Source organism: Phodopus roborovskii, unplaced genomic scaffold, assembly GCF_943737965.1.
Source record: "Phodopus roborovskii unplaced genomic scaffold, PHOROB, whole genome shotgun sequence".
In the NCBI taxonomy this organism is placed as follows: Eukaryota; Metazoa; Chordata; class Mammalia; order Rodentia; family Cricetidae; genus Phodopus; species Phodopus roborovskii.
Window position 1 is genome coordinate 48115 of NW_026125185.1, and position 18200 is coordinate 66314.

The following is an 18200-nucleotide window of genomic DNA, read 5'->3' on the forward strand; positions in this document are numbered from 1 at the left end:
ACTTAAGCAATGTGCTTGGTGAACACCTGTGGTAAGCCTTGCTAGGCCTCCAGTCGCCTTCTAATCTTTTCATGGTGCTGGGATATCTGGGTATGTTAGGGTCATTCTCTACTCATCATATTCATTTCAAGCACTGACAAGATGCCAAGTGCTGTCCCCAGTAACTGAACACAGAGGACAAACGGCTCGCATTTCCATAAGGAGAAACATCAATAAAAATATCAGATGGCCATAAGCACTGTGTGGATAGAGTGGGATGGATGGCTTGAGGTCAGCCTCCCACTGTCATCACCCCCTGCCTGCGCCCGAAAGGTCAAGGAGGGAGAAGTGTGAGCACCATTTGCAAATTACAGTTTCATACAGATGGGCTACTGCATGACCAAGTCACGTTTTACAGAAAAGTATGCTCACTATGCTTTATGCTTAAATCCAACGTTATCCTTGTAGTTTAGACTTCTTTCTCTCTGACTTCATGCACAAGGCTGAAAACCCGTCGCCCCATGTGGAAACGGCCAGCAGTTTGGCACTGCCTCGAGTGTCACTGTAGGCTGTGGCTCCAGGGTCTGCATAGACAGAGACAGCTGTGTGCTTGGTCATCCCTGAGACTGGTGGCCCCCAAAAGAAAACCTCACTGAAGAGAATACTCCTTAGTTCTTGCCTGGGTACCAGTTTTAGTTTGAACTAATACTTACTAATTGTGGGGATGGAGCTTAGCATGTATCGGGTGTGCCCGTGGAGGTTGGAATGACAACTCCCAGGGGCCAGTTCTCCTTCCACCACGGGAATTTCATGGGTCAAACTCCTTCAGCTTGGTGGCGGGTCCCTTACCACGGAGCCATCTCACTAGCTCCTGCTTGTGCAGAAAATGTGATTGTAGTAGCTGTTTTCAACTTGCTTTACCTCTTCTGGGACTTTTGAGTACAAAACTCGATACATGGAGTATGGATACATGGATACATGTATGGATATATGGATACATGGATACATCAAGACATGACCTCCAGCCTGTAACTCAATCAGTCTAGTGGTTTTCCGTCCTCTCCTCGGGGTGGGCAGACTCGCCTTTCACAACCCACTGGCTCAGGGATTCTGATTCCACAGGCTGGGCTGGGGTAGGACTGAGAACCAGCGTTCTAGTAGTTCCCCAGACACTTTGAGAACCACTGTGCTAGGTTTTTGTTCTTCAGTTCTGGAAATCCACAATTCTCCTTTGTTCCTGGCACTCCGCCCTCTCCCACTATGGCTCTCTGACACACATAATAATTCTATTAGATCCTGGTGTACTTAACCTCCCTTGCAAACCTTCCCACAGCCACAACCCTCTGGACATGTGGCTCACGGGTTCATCCTCACACAGGCACTGTGCAGGAGAAGGACTGACGCAGGCTCAAACTACTAGGACACTTTAAAAAGTGGACTAGGTTCAAGTTCATTCTCAAAGGGAAATTCATCTATTCAGGAGGAAAAGGAAAGTGCATTGCTGCTGACACAGGAATCATGTTGTTGGTGACCCGGAATGCAGGAGCATGTACAGGCACAGCACTGAGGCAGTAAATTATTCCACGGGAGGGGCCTGTCTGCTACCAGAACCAGAACCTGTAAGTACAGTCAACTTGCACTAGAGCCCAAGTAATACCGACTTTTGTCCCAGCAGATTACTGAGCTCTCTGGGAGCCCCTGGTCGAGGCAGTGTGCAGGCACCAGGGGAACGGGTGTGTTTCCTCAGGCCCAGGGCAGATCCTTCTTCTTTCTGTGGAAAAGGGCTCACCCCTGCAGGGTGTGGTAAGAACTGACCTGAGGAGGAAGCTTTGCTCAATAGGAAATGAGCTACAATGGTGAAATAGAGAAGCAAGTCTGCCCACCCGCTAAAAACTCGTGAGAAGTGAACCCGAATGGCAGGGGGCCACTGGAAACACAGGAAGACATCTGTGAACTCAACTGTGACAAACTGTATGAGCTTCTTTTCGGGTCCTGCGATCAAGTGTCATTACAGAAGCAATTGAGGGGGAAGGGGGAGTTAGCCTAGTTCGCACTCCTGGGATGCAGTCCTGACGGCTGGGTGGTCCCAGTAGCAGGGCCTTGGAAGAGCTGGTCACATGATATCCAGGAGCGGAGAACACATGCATGCCCACTTCTCAGCTCAGGTCTTTTTAAGGTCTATCGCCCAGCCAAAGAAACTGCCCGCAGTTGATAGGAATCTTCCACCTCAATTAAGAAAATCCCTCACAGATGCAACCGAGGGCCAACCTAATCTGGACAACCCCTCCTTGAGACTCTCTTCCAAGATCATTGTAGACTGGGTCAAACCGATGGTTAAGACCCATCACTCTGCGGGAGGGTGGTGGCATACGCCCTTCACCCCAGCACTCAGGAGGCAGAGGCAGAGGCAGGCAGATCTCAAGGGCCAGCCTGGTCTACAGAGCGGGTTCCAGGACAGCCAGGGCTACACAGAGAAATCCGGTCTCAAGACTAACCATCACGTATGCACCAGAGATATTAGCAAAAGTAGGGAATGCCAGAGCAGTGACCGGGAAAGAGCTTCAGGCTCCTTGACTAAGTGAGAAAAGTAAGTTGCCAAACAGCAAGCAGATTCTAAACCACTGCCACCACCTGACAAGCCCCAGCATGGAAGCCAGCTGCAGAGGGACAGAGCCAGAGCTGGGGTTCAGCATTTAAATGCAAAGACTTGGTTTACCCAAATCTCATCTCTAGACTCTTCTCTCTCTCTCTCTCTCCCTCTCTTGCTTTTTTCTTCCTTTCTTTTTAACATTTCTTTCCCTCCATTGTTTGCTATCCTCTCCCACTACAAACTCCACACAAATACTGAACTTTTCAAAGAAAACTGCCCTCTTCTCTTGAGTTCAGCTCAAAGCCTAACTAACCACTCCAGCCCAGCACCTGCTATGTTTGGCACAGCTTTGCCCTTTATTTTTCCCCTTAATTAAGCCCAATTTATCAGTTTACTGCTTTGTCCGATCTTAACTTTTTTTCCTGTTTTTTTTTCACCTGCCTGTACCCTGTAGGTCTACTCACTTAAATTGCTGTTGTTTAGATTTTTTTTTTTTTTTAATCTCTCCCAAGGCTTGGACTCTGAATATAACCCCTAATGACAGGAAGACAGGAACAGGTCCAAGTTCACTAAAGGAGAATTAAAAATCAAAAAGAAAGCTGCAGAACTTCAATTCCTGTGAGTGGGTGGGCAGCTTCTGAAACTTCCTGCACGGTGTAGTGGACACTGATGGCCACAGTACAGGAAGCACCAGGGACGCAAGAAAATTAACCATTCATTCCTTGTTTTCATTTCTTGGTCTCCAGCCCTGTCCATACAGTTCTAAACATTGCCACCAGGGGGTAGGAGAGTTCTGGTGACTTGACCCGGGATGGGCTTTCTGTAAACACAGAGACACTTAGGAGTGGGTGAAGTGAACCTGGCCTTTGGTGAATGGCAGAGGCAGCTTAGTCAGTGGCTTAGGGTCTCAGGAGCTCACTGGAAGTTATAACTGATTTCTGCAACCACCTCTTACTACAAGCAAGAATGTGTTAAAGAAAACATCAGACCAGCTAGGCAGTAATGGCACAGGTCTTTAATTTAACCCCAACACTCTGGAGGAGGCAGAACCAGGCTGATAACTGTGAGTTCAGGTCAGCAAAGCGAGTTCCAAAACAGTTGGGGCTATTAAACAGAGAAACCCTGTTTTGAAAAACTAAAAAAAAAAAAAAAAAAAAAAAATTTAAATCAATTAAAAAAAAATCAATCATACAATGTTACTGTAATTCTTCCCTGATTCCCCCCCCCCCATTTACTTTTGTTTATGTGTGTGTGTTCAATAATAAGCAAGCCCTGTGGCAGATTTTCCTAAGGCAGATTGTACATAGGACATCTGCATGTGACAGGTACCGGTATCACCTCCCCCCCAGTCAAAGGCCAGTGCCCCAAATGCAACGCCGCTCTGCCCATACTGTTTCCATTTGAAACATCACTAGACCTTGCAGTGCATACTCTGGGGCAGCCCGATTTCTTTGCTCAACACAGGACAATAAGAGTCGGATATTTACTGGCATACAGTCATAGCTTACTATTTTGAATTGCTGTGGGGCATTCCATTGATGGCTGTGTTACAATTTGGTCATCTAGCCCCCCTGTGAACAGATTTTTAGACTGTTGCCACTTTAGGGTTATATGGTTAATGTCAAATGTTCATATAAATGCCTTTGTCAAGCTTGTTTTCTCTTGTCTAATAGGAATGGAATTGCTGGATTATAGAAAACATACATATATATTCTATATTTGATTTAGTAGATATTATGGTAAAACTTCCCCAGATTACATCAGTTTGCCTTCCTGTCAGATAGCAATGGTTCCCTATCTTTAAACAATTGATTATCATCAGTGTTTTTAAGACAAGCCCTACCTGGTCCATGGTGGCACACACCTTTAATCCCAGTGTTTGGGAGGCAGAGACAGGCCTGGTCTACAGAGCTAGTTCCAGGACAGCTAGGGACAGTGAGGGCTGTTACACAGAGTAACCCTTTTTTGAAAATAAAAAAAAAACCCAAACCCCCCCCCAAAAAACAAGCCCTTTCTTGTGAGTAAATTATTGGAGGTTGAATTTGAAACTGCATCTCTGCATCTTTTCCAGGTTATTTGGAATGCTCTGTTTCTAAGAAAAGGTCTTGCAACACGGGCTGGTCTCAAACCTGCAGCAATCTTCCTGAGTGCTGGATTTATATAAGCAGGAGCCTCCATGCTCAGCTGGATATTGGAGTTAGAGAGATGTTCCATAAATGAACTTGCAATTCTTCCAGAGGATGGAAATTTGGCAGCCAGCACCACATGGGGAAGCTCACAATCACCTGTAACTCCAAGAGACCTGTGGTGATATGAAGAGGAATGGCCTCCATAGACTCATACGCTTGAATGCTTGGCCTATAGGGAGTGGAAACATTAGGAGGTGTGGCCTTGTTGAAGAAAGTGTATCACTGTGGAGAAGGGCTTTGAGGTCTGTATGTTCAAGCTACCCCCAGTGTGGCACACAGTCTCCTGCTGCCTACAGATGGAGACACAGAGCTCTCAGCTCCCTCTCCATAATGCTGTACACTGCCATGCTTTCCTGCCATGACGATAATGGACCAAAGCTCTGAACTGTAAGCCAGTACCAAGAAATGTTTTCCTGGTCATGTCTCTTCAAAGCAATGAAAGCCTACCAGGATACTTGACATCAAATGGCAGACACTCATACAGATAAATGTGGTCATATATTATTTGTGATTTAATAAAGCTCGCCTAAGGGTTCAGGATGCAAAGTCAGCCACACTAGGTAGCTATAGAAGCTGGGCAATAGTGGTTCACACTTCTAATCCCAGGACTCATGAGACAGAGGCAGATGGATCTTTCTGAGTGCAAGGCCACCCTGGCCTACACAAGAGTGAATCAGTCTGAAAGAGAATTAGAGCTCACACCTTTAATCCCAGGCCTAGAGAGGTATATAAAGATAGGAGCCCAGTGTCTCAGGCTGCATTCTGAGACTTAGTCATGTTGAGGAGAGGCAGCGGTCTGAGGCTTGCTGGAGAGCTGGTGGACACAGGATGGCCCCTTTTAGTCTGAGGTACAAGTAAGAGCTATTGGCTGGCTGCTTTGCTTTTCTGAAGCTTTCTTTCTTTTTTTTTTTTTTTTTTTTTTTTTTTTTTTTTTTCCTGAAACAGGATTTCTCTGTGTAGCTCTGGCTGTCCTGGAACTCTCTTTGTAGACCAGCCTGGCCTCAGATCCAACTGCCTCTGCCATTTGAGTGCTGGGATTAAAGCTGTGTACTTCCACTGCCCTGTTAGGGAACTTCACTTTTTTTTTAGACTTATTTATTTTTTATTTGATGTGTATTAGTGCCTTGCCTGAATGTATGTATACCACAATCGTGTCCGGTGCCCTCAGAGGTCAGAAGAGGGTAGTAGATGCCCTAGAACAGGAGTTGTGGGTGGTTATGAGCCACCATGTGGGTGCTGGGAGTCGAACTCAGGTCTTCTGCAAAAGCAACAAGTGCTCTTAACCAGTGAGCCATGTCACCAGCCCCTTTCGCTGTCCTTTTATTGATTATATAAGTTATTTATATGTACAGATCATGAGTCCTTCTTAGGGTACACACATTATGAATCACTTCTCCCAGGTCAAGGTTTGTCTTTCCACTTTTAAAATAGTGTCTTCACTTGGATTTTGCTCTATAGCCCAGAGTCCTGTGCTTTGTTCTGAGTAGTCATCTAGGTTGTGTGTCTAGGTGAGTATGCAAAGGTTTGCATGTAGAGGCCACTGGACAACCTCAGGAACGCTGTTCACTTTCTCTGCAACAGGTCTGTCATTGGCCTGGAGCCTGCCAATCAATTGTACCCAATCAAACATCGAAGGTCTTGGGTGCTGGAGAGATGGCTCACTGGTTAGAACTGAAGCGTCTCTCCCAGAGGATCCAAGTTGGATTCCTGATGGACTCCTAACAGTACCAGTCCCAGGGGATGGGTGGGATTCCCTCTTTTGGCATAGCATGCTTACGATACACAGCTACACATGAAGACAAAACACAGAAACGAGGGGGAGAGAGAGAGAGAGAGAGAGAGAGAGAGAGAGAGAGAGAGAGAGAGAGAGAGAAGGAAAGAAAGAAAGAAAAACAGGCTCAAACTGTTCTTCCTTCTTCAGCCACCTGAGTCAGGGCTTCCAGGCTTTGCTAGCTCCATTTATCTCCAGGTTTTGTGCCCTTTCTCCTTGCTTTATTTGTAGTCGTCCCTACAGCCCCCAGTACATACACCACAGCCTTACTGTCATGCTTCTGATATCAGGGCAAAGAAATGGTGTTTCAGTATTAATGCATGAATTTTGGCACGTATAGGCTTTTAACAGATGCATATGACTTAGAGAAGGTTTTACTATTGGTTTCCTAGGTATTAAATAAACAAGTGTTATATTCTGTCTGATGCCTTTGACACACTGAGGTAGTTGCAGTTATTCTGTCTTAGTCTGCTGATGGTAAATTTGCATTTGCTGATTTTGGAATGATACACTGATCCTTGGATAAAGCTGGGATTCCTAATCATGGCTGAAGGGACACTAGCCCACTCAAACATGTGGCTCCAATAGGCCTTGCCCTTCTCTCCCATTCCCTCTGCCTTTCAAAACAAACAAACAAACAAAAGAACCCTTTAGATTACATTCCTAAAGTAGCCACCAAGGTCTGTTTCCTTATTTGGTCACTTCCTCCTCCTGAGGCGGCCACCAAGGTCCAGCTATCAAAAACCCCCTTTGGTTCTCCTAATAAGCATGCCCAGTTAAAATTAATAACATCCTAATACGGGGCCTCCCCTTTTCCTTGTCCCCTCCCCCTTCCCTTCCTCTTCCATCCTTTTTACCACTGCATCCTAGCCCTTTCAAACACAGGCCTCCACTTTTCATCTTCAAAATCACATCTGCAAGCTGTTCCTTTCCCCGATATTTAAATGCTCTTCAAGAATATGTTTCTTCCTTAAACATCTTGGTAGTTGGCAAAGCCATCTGGAAATGGAATTTCCTTAAGGGAAATTTTAATTACAGATTCAGTTTATAGCTCTGTTCAGATTTGTCCTCTATTTACTTGTGTTTTCCAAAGGACTTACTAATTTCTTTCTATATTGTTCAATTTAGGCTGAGACAGGAGGATTTCTTGAGCCCAGATTTTTGAGCCAACCGAAGAACCACAGCAAGAATCAGTCTCTTTCCCCATCTCACACCAGTAGACCAGGCTGGCCTCAGACCCATAGAGCTCTTCCCTGAGCCTCCTGAGTGCTGGGATTGAAGGCGCGTGCCACTATCTCTTAAAATTTAAGGCTTAAGCCTGGCTGTAATGGCACAGAGTGAGTTCCAGGACAGCTAAAGCTATACAGAAAAAGCCTGTCTTATTATCTTTTCACAGTGTAGTACTATTCTAATTTTCATCTTCTTTTTTTTTTTTTTTTTTTTTTTTTTTTTTGTTTTACTTTTGAGTTTTTTGTTTGTTTGGTTTGGTTTGGTTTGGTTTTTGTTACAGAGTTTCTCTGTGTAGTCTTGGAGCTTGCTCAGTAGACCAGGCTGGCCTCAAATTTAGAGATCCACCTGCCTCTGCCTCCTGAGTGCTGGGATTAAAGGCCTTCGTCACCACCCAGCTAAAATAAATCTCTTGCTGGGTACTCAAGGCCAGCCTGGTCTACAGAGCACGCTCCAGGACAGCTAAGGCAACACAGAGAAACCTTGACTCCAGAAAACAAAACAAAAAGCTCCAAAGATTTATTTTATGATTTGTGAGGAGTTGGGGGGGGGGGGCTCAGCAGAGGGCCCAAGATCTCTTGGAGCTGGAATTATAAACTGTTGTGAACCCCCAGGCGTGGGTGCTAGGAATCTGAGTCAGGCCCTCTGGAAGGGCAGGAAGCACTCCTAACCACGGGGCCGTTCCTCCAGCACCTGCTTTTCTCTTTTCATAGTCTGTTCTTTGGAAATGAGTCATAAACTCCAGCCCACACTCAGAAAATTAGGAAGCAGGGTGGAGGAGGGGAAGGGGAGGGAGTCAAACATGGCATCCCGGGCCAAAAGGCATCTCGGGCCAAGGGGCATTCATGTGTATTACCGGAATTTTGTAAGGAAGACTCTCCCCACTCACATTTAAGAACTTACTTATATACTATGAATGGACACAGAGGAAAGCAAAGGGTAATGAAGACTATGTCTAAAAGTAGAGAGTGGTGCCAGTGCTAAACTGATGTTGTTTAATTTCTTTATGATTCAGAGACGAGAGCTTGGACTAATGTACCTGTGGGATGACTAAATCTGTGACAATTTGATATTCCGTGTCACCCAGCTTTGGAACCAAAAATAAAGAGAGACAACTGTGTTACATTACGAAGCAATTGCAGAGATCACACGGGGATAGAAACTAGTTCCTCTCTTGGGACCTCACCAAATAAAGAAAAGGGTTGGTATTACTGCTTGCTATTGCCCACAAAGTACGGAGTATCTCAGCCAGTAATAGTTCTTAGCTCTCACAGATGCTGGGGAGACTCAAACACAATAGAGGGACTAGAGATGCAAACAAGGAGAGGGCATCTGTAAGTAACAATGAGGAAAAATCCCAAAGTCCCCAAACCCAACTCTGTATGTATCTCCAGAGCTAAGCAGTACCTAGCACCAAGCTCTAGCAATGTTTCCGAGTGGATGAGCAGCTATTTCCTCCTTGGCAAACACTGACGGGCATACAAACAAGAGTGCAGTATTTCTGTATGCCCGGATGTAAAATAAGCCCAAATAATAAATGCATGTTCCTAAAGATTGATATGTCTACTGTTCATGACACTGAAATCATGGAAGACCCTGAGCTACACACAGTTCACTGATCTGAGGATGTGCAGGTGGGCTGACGAAGCTATTTTTCTAAAACACCCCTTGACAGATATCAAGAAATCCGTGGGCAGTTCTCTGGGGAGTACCCTTTGTCATGTTCAGTAATTTCAAATCTTTCTCCAGCCCTGTCCTCTCCACTGGGCTAGGAGAGGGGAATCCCAGCCCATCTGGGGAGCACTTGAGAGGGAGGTTCCACCCTGATCACAGATGGGCCCTGAGTCCTGGAACTCCCATTGAAGGGGAGAGCTGAGACCCATCCATCCTCAAGAAGGTACTGAACTTTTGAGCAGGACCCAGTTTCACATTGAGTTAGGTAAAACTCTCAAGCATAAGAAACAAGAAGACTGATATTGGTGTTCCCACCTGGAAGCTCACTTTATATACAAGAACTAAAAAGGGTGAGTATAGACAGTAAGACTTGTCAGGTGTGGTAGCCTATAGCAGCAGTATTCCAAGCGCCTCAGCAAGCTGAGACAGAAAGATCGTTGCCTGCCCGGGCTATATAATTCCAGACTAGCTTGAGCTAAAGTGTGAAATGCTGCTCTAGTTAGTTATTTGTCAACTCAATACAAGCTAGAGTCATTTGAGGAGAGGGAACCTCAATTGAGAAAGTGCCCCTAACAGGTTTGTCTATGAGCAAAACTGGGATGCATTTTCTTCATTGATAGAAGTGGCAGAGCCCAGCTCACTGTGGGTGGGGCCTGGTGGTCCTGGGTGCTGTAAGAAGATAGGCTCAGCAGGCCATGCAGAGCAGCCAGTGAGCAGCACTCCTCTATAGCCTCTTTATCAGCTCCTGCCCTCAGGTTCCTGCCCTGTTTGGGTCCCTGTCCTGACTTCCCAAAGTAATAGATTGATATGGAAGTGTAAGCTGAAATAAACCCTTTCCTCCCCAAGCTGCCTTTGGTCATGGTGTTTTATTGCAAAATAGAAACCCTAACTAGGACAGATCCTGTCTCAACAACAAAAATCAGCAGTTAATGTGCTTGTCCTGTCCACATGGGAGCCTGAGTTTGAATCTCTACCATCTGCATCAAAGACAGGCATGGTAGTGTATTCTTGCACTCCTTTTGCTGGGGAAGTGCAGCTAGGATGCCCATATCCAGTGTGAGACCTTGTCTTAAAAAAAAAAAAAAAAAACGGTGGTGAAGGGCTGACAAGATGACTTACCGGGTGTCAGCACTTGCTATGCCAGCATGATGACCTGAGTGGACCCTAGAACCTACAGAGGAAGGAGGAGGAAGCTGACTCCTGAAAGCTGTCCTCTGACTTCCACACATGTACCAGGCATAAGCATGCCTGCATTCATGAACACATCATCCACACACAAATAATACTAATAATAAAATGACTTATTAAATACTAAGGGGTAGAGTAGTTGAGGAAGTTACCCACTCCTGACCTTCAAACATACACATGTACACACACACACACACACACACACACACACACACACACACACAAAGGTAGCCTGAATACCCACATTAAACACCAAGCCCACCTAAATGCAATATCATTTTGCCATGAACTCACAAGAGCACAATCAATGTACAAGAAAAGGGAGAGTAAATGTTCCAGAGATAGGATCTTTGGGTGTAGAAATAGTACTGAGGACATCAAGCCAAGTACCACAGACATACAGGCAGGTCTAGCTGGGACTTTAGCTCACAGTCCAGAGCCAAACAGTACCACTGCTAAGACACATTGGGCTACTTTCTGAAAAGAACCTTTTATTAATTTGCTGGAATGATTTAATTTAAGAGCTGGAAATTTTCCACTGGCTGTGGACATTTGAAAAGACGTTTTACATTTTGTGTGCAAACATCCTGGCTTGTAGTTTACAGGTAGTCCCATTGTTCCACTGCTGCTGGTTTTCCCATGCAGCTGGCACCATCTTCCTGCATAAACATTCTGGCCAGGATGTTCTGTTTGGGCCTTTTTCTTGTTTTTCTTTTCATTTTATGTGTGTGATTGTTTTGCCTGCATGTATGTCTACGTGCCATGTGCATACCTAGCTCTCACTAGCATGCAGAAGAGGACACTGGGTCCCCTGGAACTGGAGTCTCAGACAGGTATGAGCTGCCATGTGGGTGCTCTGGAAGAATAGCCAGTACTCTTAACTGCTGAGCCATCTCTCCAGCCCGTCTGGCCTTATAACGAAGAACTTTAGGTGCCTGGACTGCTGAAGCCTTTGAGAGAGCATAAGGATGGGGTTGTAATAACACACAACAGCTCCAGGAACAGTCTACAGAACAAGGAGAATCTGACCCGAAGGGTAAGGCAGCAAAGGCAACAGACAGTGTGAAGACGGAGATAGGTATCTAGCCTTCCATCCCACTCCTGTCACCCATCAGACATCTGCAGGCCTAAGAGAAGAGCAGTGCCTCAACAGAAGTGATCCTGGGTCCCTGAAATGTGACCTAGGCAGCTGATGTGAGAGATGTCCTCTGCAGTAACGCTGGGGCAGGTGACAATGCACTGCCCACTGTGTGCCTAAGTGACCCTGTGGTAGTGGGTCACAAGGCGTCCTTAGTGGCAGGCATGTGCACAACTGAAGCAAGGACAAGCAGATTAAATAAGCCAGGAAAGGGAGACGGTATGTTCAGTGAGGAACTAATGAGGTCCAATCCCAGACACAGGTTCCAGCTTCATCAACAAGCTTGAGAAACAGATTCTACTTATTTACAAAATTTGTTTTGTTTTGTTTTTGATGAGACAAAGTTTCTCTTTGTGGCTCTGGACTTGCTCTGTAGACCAGGCTGGCCTTGAATTTGGAGATCTGTCTGCCTCTGAGTCCTGAGTGCTGGGATTAGAGGTGTGCGCCACCACTGCTAAGCAATTCACAAGATTTTAAAAGACCGAAAAGAGAGTGCTGAAGTTAGCCATCAGAAGAGGGGGGAAAAGGATGGGATGTAGCTCATTTGGTAGCGTGCTAACCCACCAAACACGAAGCCCTGGGCTCAATCTGTACAGCACATAAACAGAGTGTGGAGGTGCATGGCTGTAAAGTCAACACTTGGGAGATGGATGGCGGGACAGGAATTCAAGGCTATTCACAGCTGCATATGAAGTAGAAGAGGCCAACTTGGGCTACTTAGGAACATTTCTAAAAACAAACAAACAAAACAAAACAAAACAAAAAACCAAGTTGCTGGAGAGATCGCTCAGCAGCTAAGAGAACTGGCTGCTCTTCCAGAGGACCTGGGTGTTATTCCCAGCACCCATGTGGCAGTCACAACTATCTGGAATTCCAGTTCCAGGAGATCTGACACCTTCACACCAATGCACATAAAATAAAATAATAAAAATTCAAGTTGCTAAAATATTTGTCCTTCAGTCTAAATAGGCTTTAAAAGTATGAACAATGATTTTTTTTAGTACCTGGATGCTAAGTAAGGTCAGGGAAAGGGGGATTTGGGACACCATAAAACCTAAAGCTGAATGGTTGAAGGGTATTCTGCAACTACCCTTCACTAAAAACACCAGTTGTCTTAAATTCTTTTTAAAAATGTGTTTATTTTTAAATATATGCATATTCTGCCTACATGTATGTCTGTATACCACATGTAGACCCTGAGAAAAATAGAAGAGGATGTCGGATCCCCTGGGACTGGAGGTACAAATGGTTGTGGGTGCTGGGAACTGAACACAGGTCCTGTGCAAGGGCAGCCAGTGCTCTAACCCCATGGGCACCCCTTTTGTTGTGAATATTTGTGTCATATTTATTCTGGTCATTGTTCTAGTATCGTTTGTTTGGAGTTTTTCTGTTTAGAGCTCTTCAATCTCTTCTTCCAATTATTTGTTTGAGACAGAGTCTTTCCCTGGACCTGGCGATCACAGATTCAGCTCCCCTGGCCACAGGGGTCTTCTCTCTCCAGCACTGAGGTTACAGATGTATACTGCAGTGGTTAGCTTTTGTAAGACAGTTCTAATGTTTGTGCAGCAAGCACAACTGGCTGAACCATCTTCCCAGCCCTTGATTGATGCTTTAATACAATCATAATCACCTTGGCAACAAAGGACAATTACGTTTTCCTTTTCATCCTCTTCTTTGTCAATTTTCAACAGGGAAACACAAAGAGAACTTAGTTCAATTTATGTCACAATGTTGCCACCACTATAGCTGAAACTCAGCTGACAGAGCAAGCAGTTTCCTCTGTAGCCATCATGTGAGTTTGTTACACAGGAGGTCCTAGTGGATATTACAGATATTAACAAGCTTCCATTAAAGTTGATCCAAAAATCAATGAAAATACAGTTGGCACTTCAGGTTTAAAAAGAAAGAAAAAAAGAAAGGAAGGAAGGAAGGAAGGAAGGAAGGAGGTGGAAAGCATCTTTAGATGCCACAGGTCAAGAGCACTTCCTGCTGGAGGCTAGAGGTGTCTTCTCAGTCGTGAGTCAGGAGGCTCACAACTGCCTGTAACTCCAGCTCCAGGGGATCAAGGGTTTGCTCTGCCTCTTCGGGTACCCATGCCTACAGGGCACACACATACACAATCAATCATCAGTCACCCAGTAAGTAAAAAATTGGTAAAACCTTAATTTAAAAGAGAGGAAGAAAACCAAAAACTGCCAGGTGTCTGCGTGAGGGACGGGAAGGGAAAGCATGCCACTTCTGAAAAGTTAGAAATCTAGAGGGCGTTTTTTCTTTACTAATCAAACACTGAGATCAAAGTGGGATTTTCATTTTCTGCAGTCTCTCTTCAGAGAAAGGATGTTCTACCCGCTGGGACAGGCACCAGAGGAACACTCGAGAACTAGTTCAAGAATGCAGGGTTACCAGGAAAGCAACTGTGAAGCTTCTTGCTCACTCTCAAAATGTTAGGAGCAGTGACCCAGGTGTAAAGGTCTCCCCCACGGTGTTAAAGGAGGGCAGGTACAAGGGTGTGGCCACCAACATCTTGGAGGGGAGAAAGGTGGTTTTTGAATAAAATCTCAGAGAAAGCTAGGCACAGACAGGCTCTTCTGAAAGGGGACAGGCTAAGAAGTGCTGTGGGGGAGAGGGAGAGAGAGGGAGAGAGAGAGAGGAGTGAATTGACTAGTTTTTTGTCTATATTTTTGTTTTTGTTTTTTAAAATTTTATGTTCACTGGTGTTCTGTCTGTGATGGTGTCAGGTGGCTGCTGGGAATTAAATTGAACCTTGGACCTCTGGAAGAGCAGCCAGTGCTCTTAGCCACTGAGCCATGTCTTCAGCCCCTTGGCTTGGTTTTGTGATAAAAATAAACATATAAATATCCCATCACCAGTCACCAGTACCTGTGGACTTCTGTCCAGAGACTAGGCTGTTTCTGCTAAATCCTATGAAATAGCTTGTGGGAACAAAGATGTTCCTCCCAATGATGAGAAGCAGAATCTGATACTAAAATGATTCTTTCCAGCCCTGTTGTACATCAGAGTTGGAATAGAAAAGTTAAGGGCATCGTTCAGGCTATGTGTTTTTTTGTTTTTTTTTTTCTTTCAATCTTACCCTGTATGTATCTCTTCATTCCTTTTAAGGTCTTCAACTGTCCTGTCCATTCAGATGTTTTGCAAGGTGCTCTGTTTATATGCAGAGATTATTTTCTGGGTCCTGATTGAACCAAGCATCTGGCATGGGGGGGGGGTGCCTCTTCCTCTACATCTCCCAGACAAAAGCTGGCTGTGTTCTTCTGGAACCTGGCCTCCTGACCCAGCTAGAGCTTCCCATTTCCTCCCTTTCTCCCATTTTTCTTCACTTCTAGTTTGCATTTTTGTAGCATTGGTAAGAACAGGAAGTGCTGGGCTTCCTCTCCAGGGCTTCCGTCCAAGGGATGTGCTCGCCACATTGAAAACATGAGCCGGAAAGAGAAACGCATACACCCTCTAGAAAGCATGGCCCTCTGTGCCCACCTGCCCCCTCTGTGCCCTCCCCACCCCCAAGAGCCTCAGAGATCCATGGGTGTGCATCACAGTTTGGGCCATAACAACACTCTCGCCAACTTTAACCCCATTGAAAACTAATTTGGTGTTTATAATTCCAACATTCACAACATTACAGTTGAGGAGACTAGGACGATGGTTCAGCTTATGTGTTACATGCTTACCAGCAAACTTGAAAATCTGTGTTCAATCCCTGCAACCCAGGACAGGAGAAGACCACCTCTACAAGTTTCCTGGCATGCATGTGTATGTGTGTGTCAAACATACGCACACACATTAAATAAATAAATGTTTTTTTTTAAATGGAGGAAGCCCCTGCTGAGTATGCTGTCAATGTGCTGTGATCCCAGCACTTATGCTACAGGAGGAGGGGAGATTAGAGGTGAGTTTGAGGCCAACCTGGGTTGTCTGGGACCGCCATCTCAAACATAAAGATAAAGAAGGCTGTAAACCACCTCCAGGCTGTCCCCATGTTTGTTCACTGGTGACAACTACTATTCTGAGCCTCTTAACCTCTGGCCCATATGAGTCTTGGAATCTGCCGTTTAGTCAGTAAACATGAATTTCCCAGGGACCACTAGTCACCCAGGGCTGACAGTTTGATATACTTGATAAAGACAGGCAAGGTGCTGAGGCCACTTCCACTGATAATATCTTGACCTTAATTCCAAATCTTAACTGCTCTCAGATTAAGTGAAATTATCTAAAGCCCCCTTCTCCTTCTTTTTTCTCTAAATTTGAAACAAAGTTGTTTTGCATGTCAATCCCAGTTTCCCTCACCCTCCCATCCTTCCCTATCACCTCCACCAAACCCCAGCCCATCCCCTTTCTGCTCCCCAGGGAGGGTGAGGCCTTCCACGGAGAGTCTTCAAAGTCTGTCATATCATTTGGGGCAGGGCCTAGGCCCTCCCATTGTGTCTAGGCTGAGGGAGTGTCCATGTGGGCTGGGCTCCCAAAGTCCATTCGTATACTAAGGATACACACTGAGCCATTAGTAGAGACCCCATAGACTCTGCAGTCCTCCTAACTAACACCCACATTCAGGGTCGGTCCTATGCTGGTTTCCCAGCTAAGAGAATAGGGTGTTCTCTCTGTTTTTTGAAACAGGGTTTCTCTTGTAATAGCCCTGGCTATCTTGGAACTCACCTTGTAGACCAGATTGGCCTCGAATTCACAGAGATCCACCTGCCTCTGCCTCCTGAGTGCCAGGATTGAAGGTGTGTACCAGCACCGGCCGGCAGGGAGCATTTTTTAATAACACATTTTCCCTTGCTTCACTGTCCACTTAGCTTCCCTTAACTATCACAACACCCACTCTCTTTGGGCTAGAAATATCTTCCATGGTAATTTGGGTGAAGTCTAAATCAATTGTGATATGCCAGCTATTTATAGCCCACTCCTTCCTCAAGTCCACCCATGATGAGTCAGAGGGATACCTTCTTCAGGGCTGGCCTTCCTAGCTCTGGCTGAGTTCTCAGCATCCTGTGGCTTTTTGATGCAAATGCTATGGTTTCCCAAACTAGTGTTACCAAATAAGGAACTTTACCACCCAAGGTCCCCAAAGGATAGCATATTCAAGCAAGAACAAAGTCCTGAGGCACTTACAAAGTCAGGGAAAAGCACCCCATGAAGGACAAGGCATTGACATGGGTCCAGTGTCATAGAGCTGCTAACCATCCCTAAAACCATAGGGCAGGGACCAGTAGATCCCTTGAGACCCAGCTCCCAGGCAGAGATTTGAGTTTAACACCCCACCTTGAGAGACTTGGCCTCTGACTGATAGGTGCAACCAGCTCAAGACAAATCCACAAGAAGTCAGAGAAACAAGTTTCTGCCCCCCTCCCCCCATCTCCCCTCAAGTCTTCTGAGGGTTCTATTTAGCCAAATCAGCCTCCAAGGTAGTATGGACTACACACATGTCTGTTGTGGCAGAGGAAATTATATGACAATAAATAAACAAAAGTGGACCATGAATGGCTAAATGGTGACCAGACCGAATCAAACTAAGGGTCAAAGAATTCCTGGAAACTGGGGACCGTTAAAACCTGGCTGATCTCTAATAACTCACTTTGCATTTCTAGGACGACCTCAAGCTTCTGCTTTTTGCCTCCATTGTCAAAATCTGAGTGACTGTGACTTATGCCAACAAACAAGCCTCCCCCATCTTCTTTGATTCTCAATGTTCTCTTGTCTGAGTATTCCAGTATGTGGCAATGTCCAGCCCACAGTGTGGCTATATAGAAGATCTCAGGCAAACAGCCATATGGGTCCCACCAGAGAGCTCTGATAGCAGGCCCTGTGCTTCTCCATTCTCCAGTGTCCTGAGAGGATGCAACAGTGTACTCTTAGGAAAGAGGTGGGTGGTGGAGGTAGTGTGGGAAAATCAAGGCAAAGGAGAAAATCACAGATCAAGACTAGAAACAGGGATGGGTGTTAGTGGCACACGCCTTTGATCCCAACACTTGGGAGGCAGAGGTAGGTGGATCTCTGTGAGTTCTAGGCCAGTCTGGTCTACAGAGCTAGTTCTAGGACAACCAAGAATACATGGTGAAACTCTGTCTCAAAAAAAAAAAAAAAAAAGACTAGAGACAATTCTACCTGGGGGTGGAGGACAGGGCTGGCGAGATGGCTCAGCAGTTAAGAGCATACACTACTCTTGGCGGGAGACTGGAGTTCAGTTCCCAGAGCCCACATCACAATCACCTGCAACTTTAGCTCCAGGGTTCTAACATCTCTATCTTTACTGGCACCTGTACTCACATGCAAACACACACACACGCACACACACACACACACATGATTAAAATTAAAATTATTCCTTAAAAAAAAAATTACCTGCCTGAGAACTGGCTTGCTCATTGCTGCAAGGGGTGAACTGGTGGGGAGTGGGGGAGGGGGACCCCAGTGTGGGAGAGCTCACCC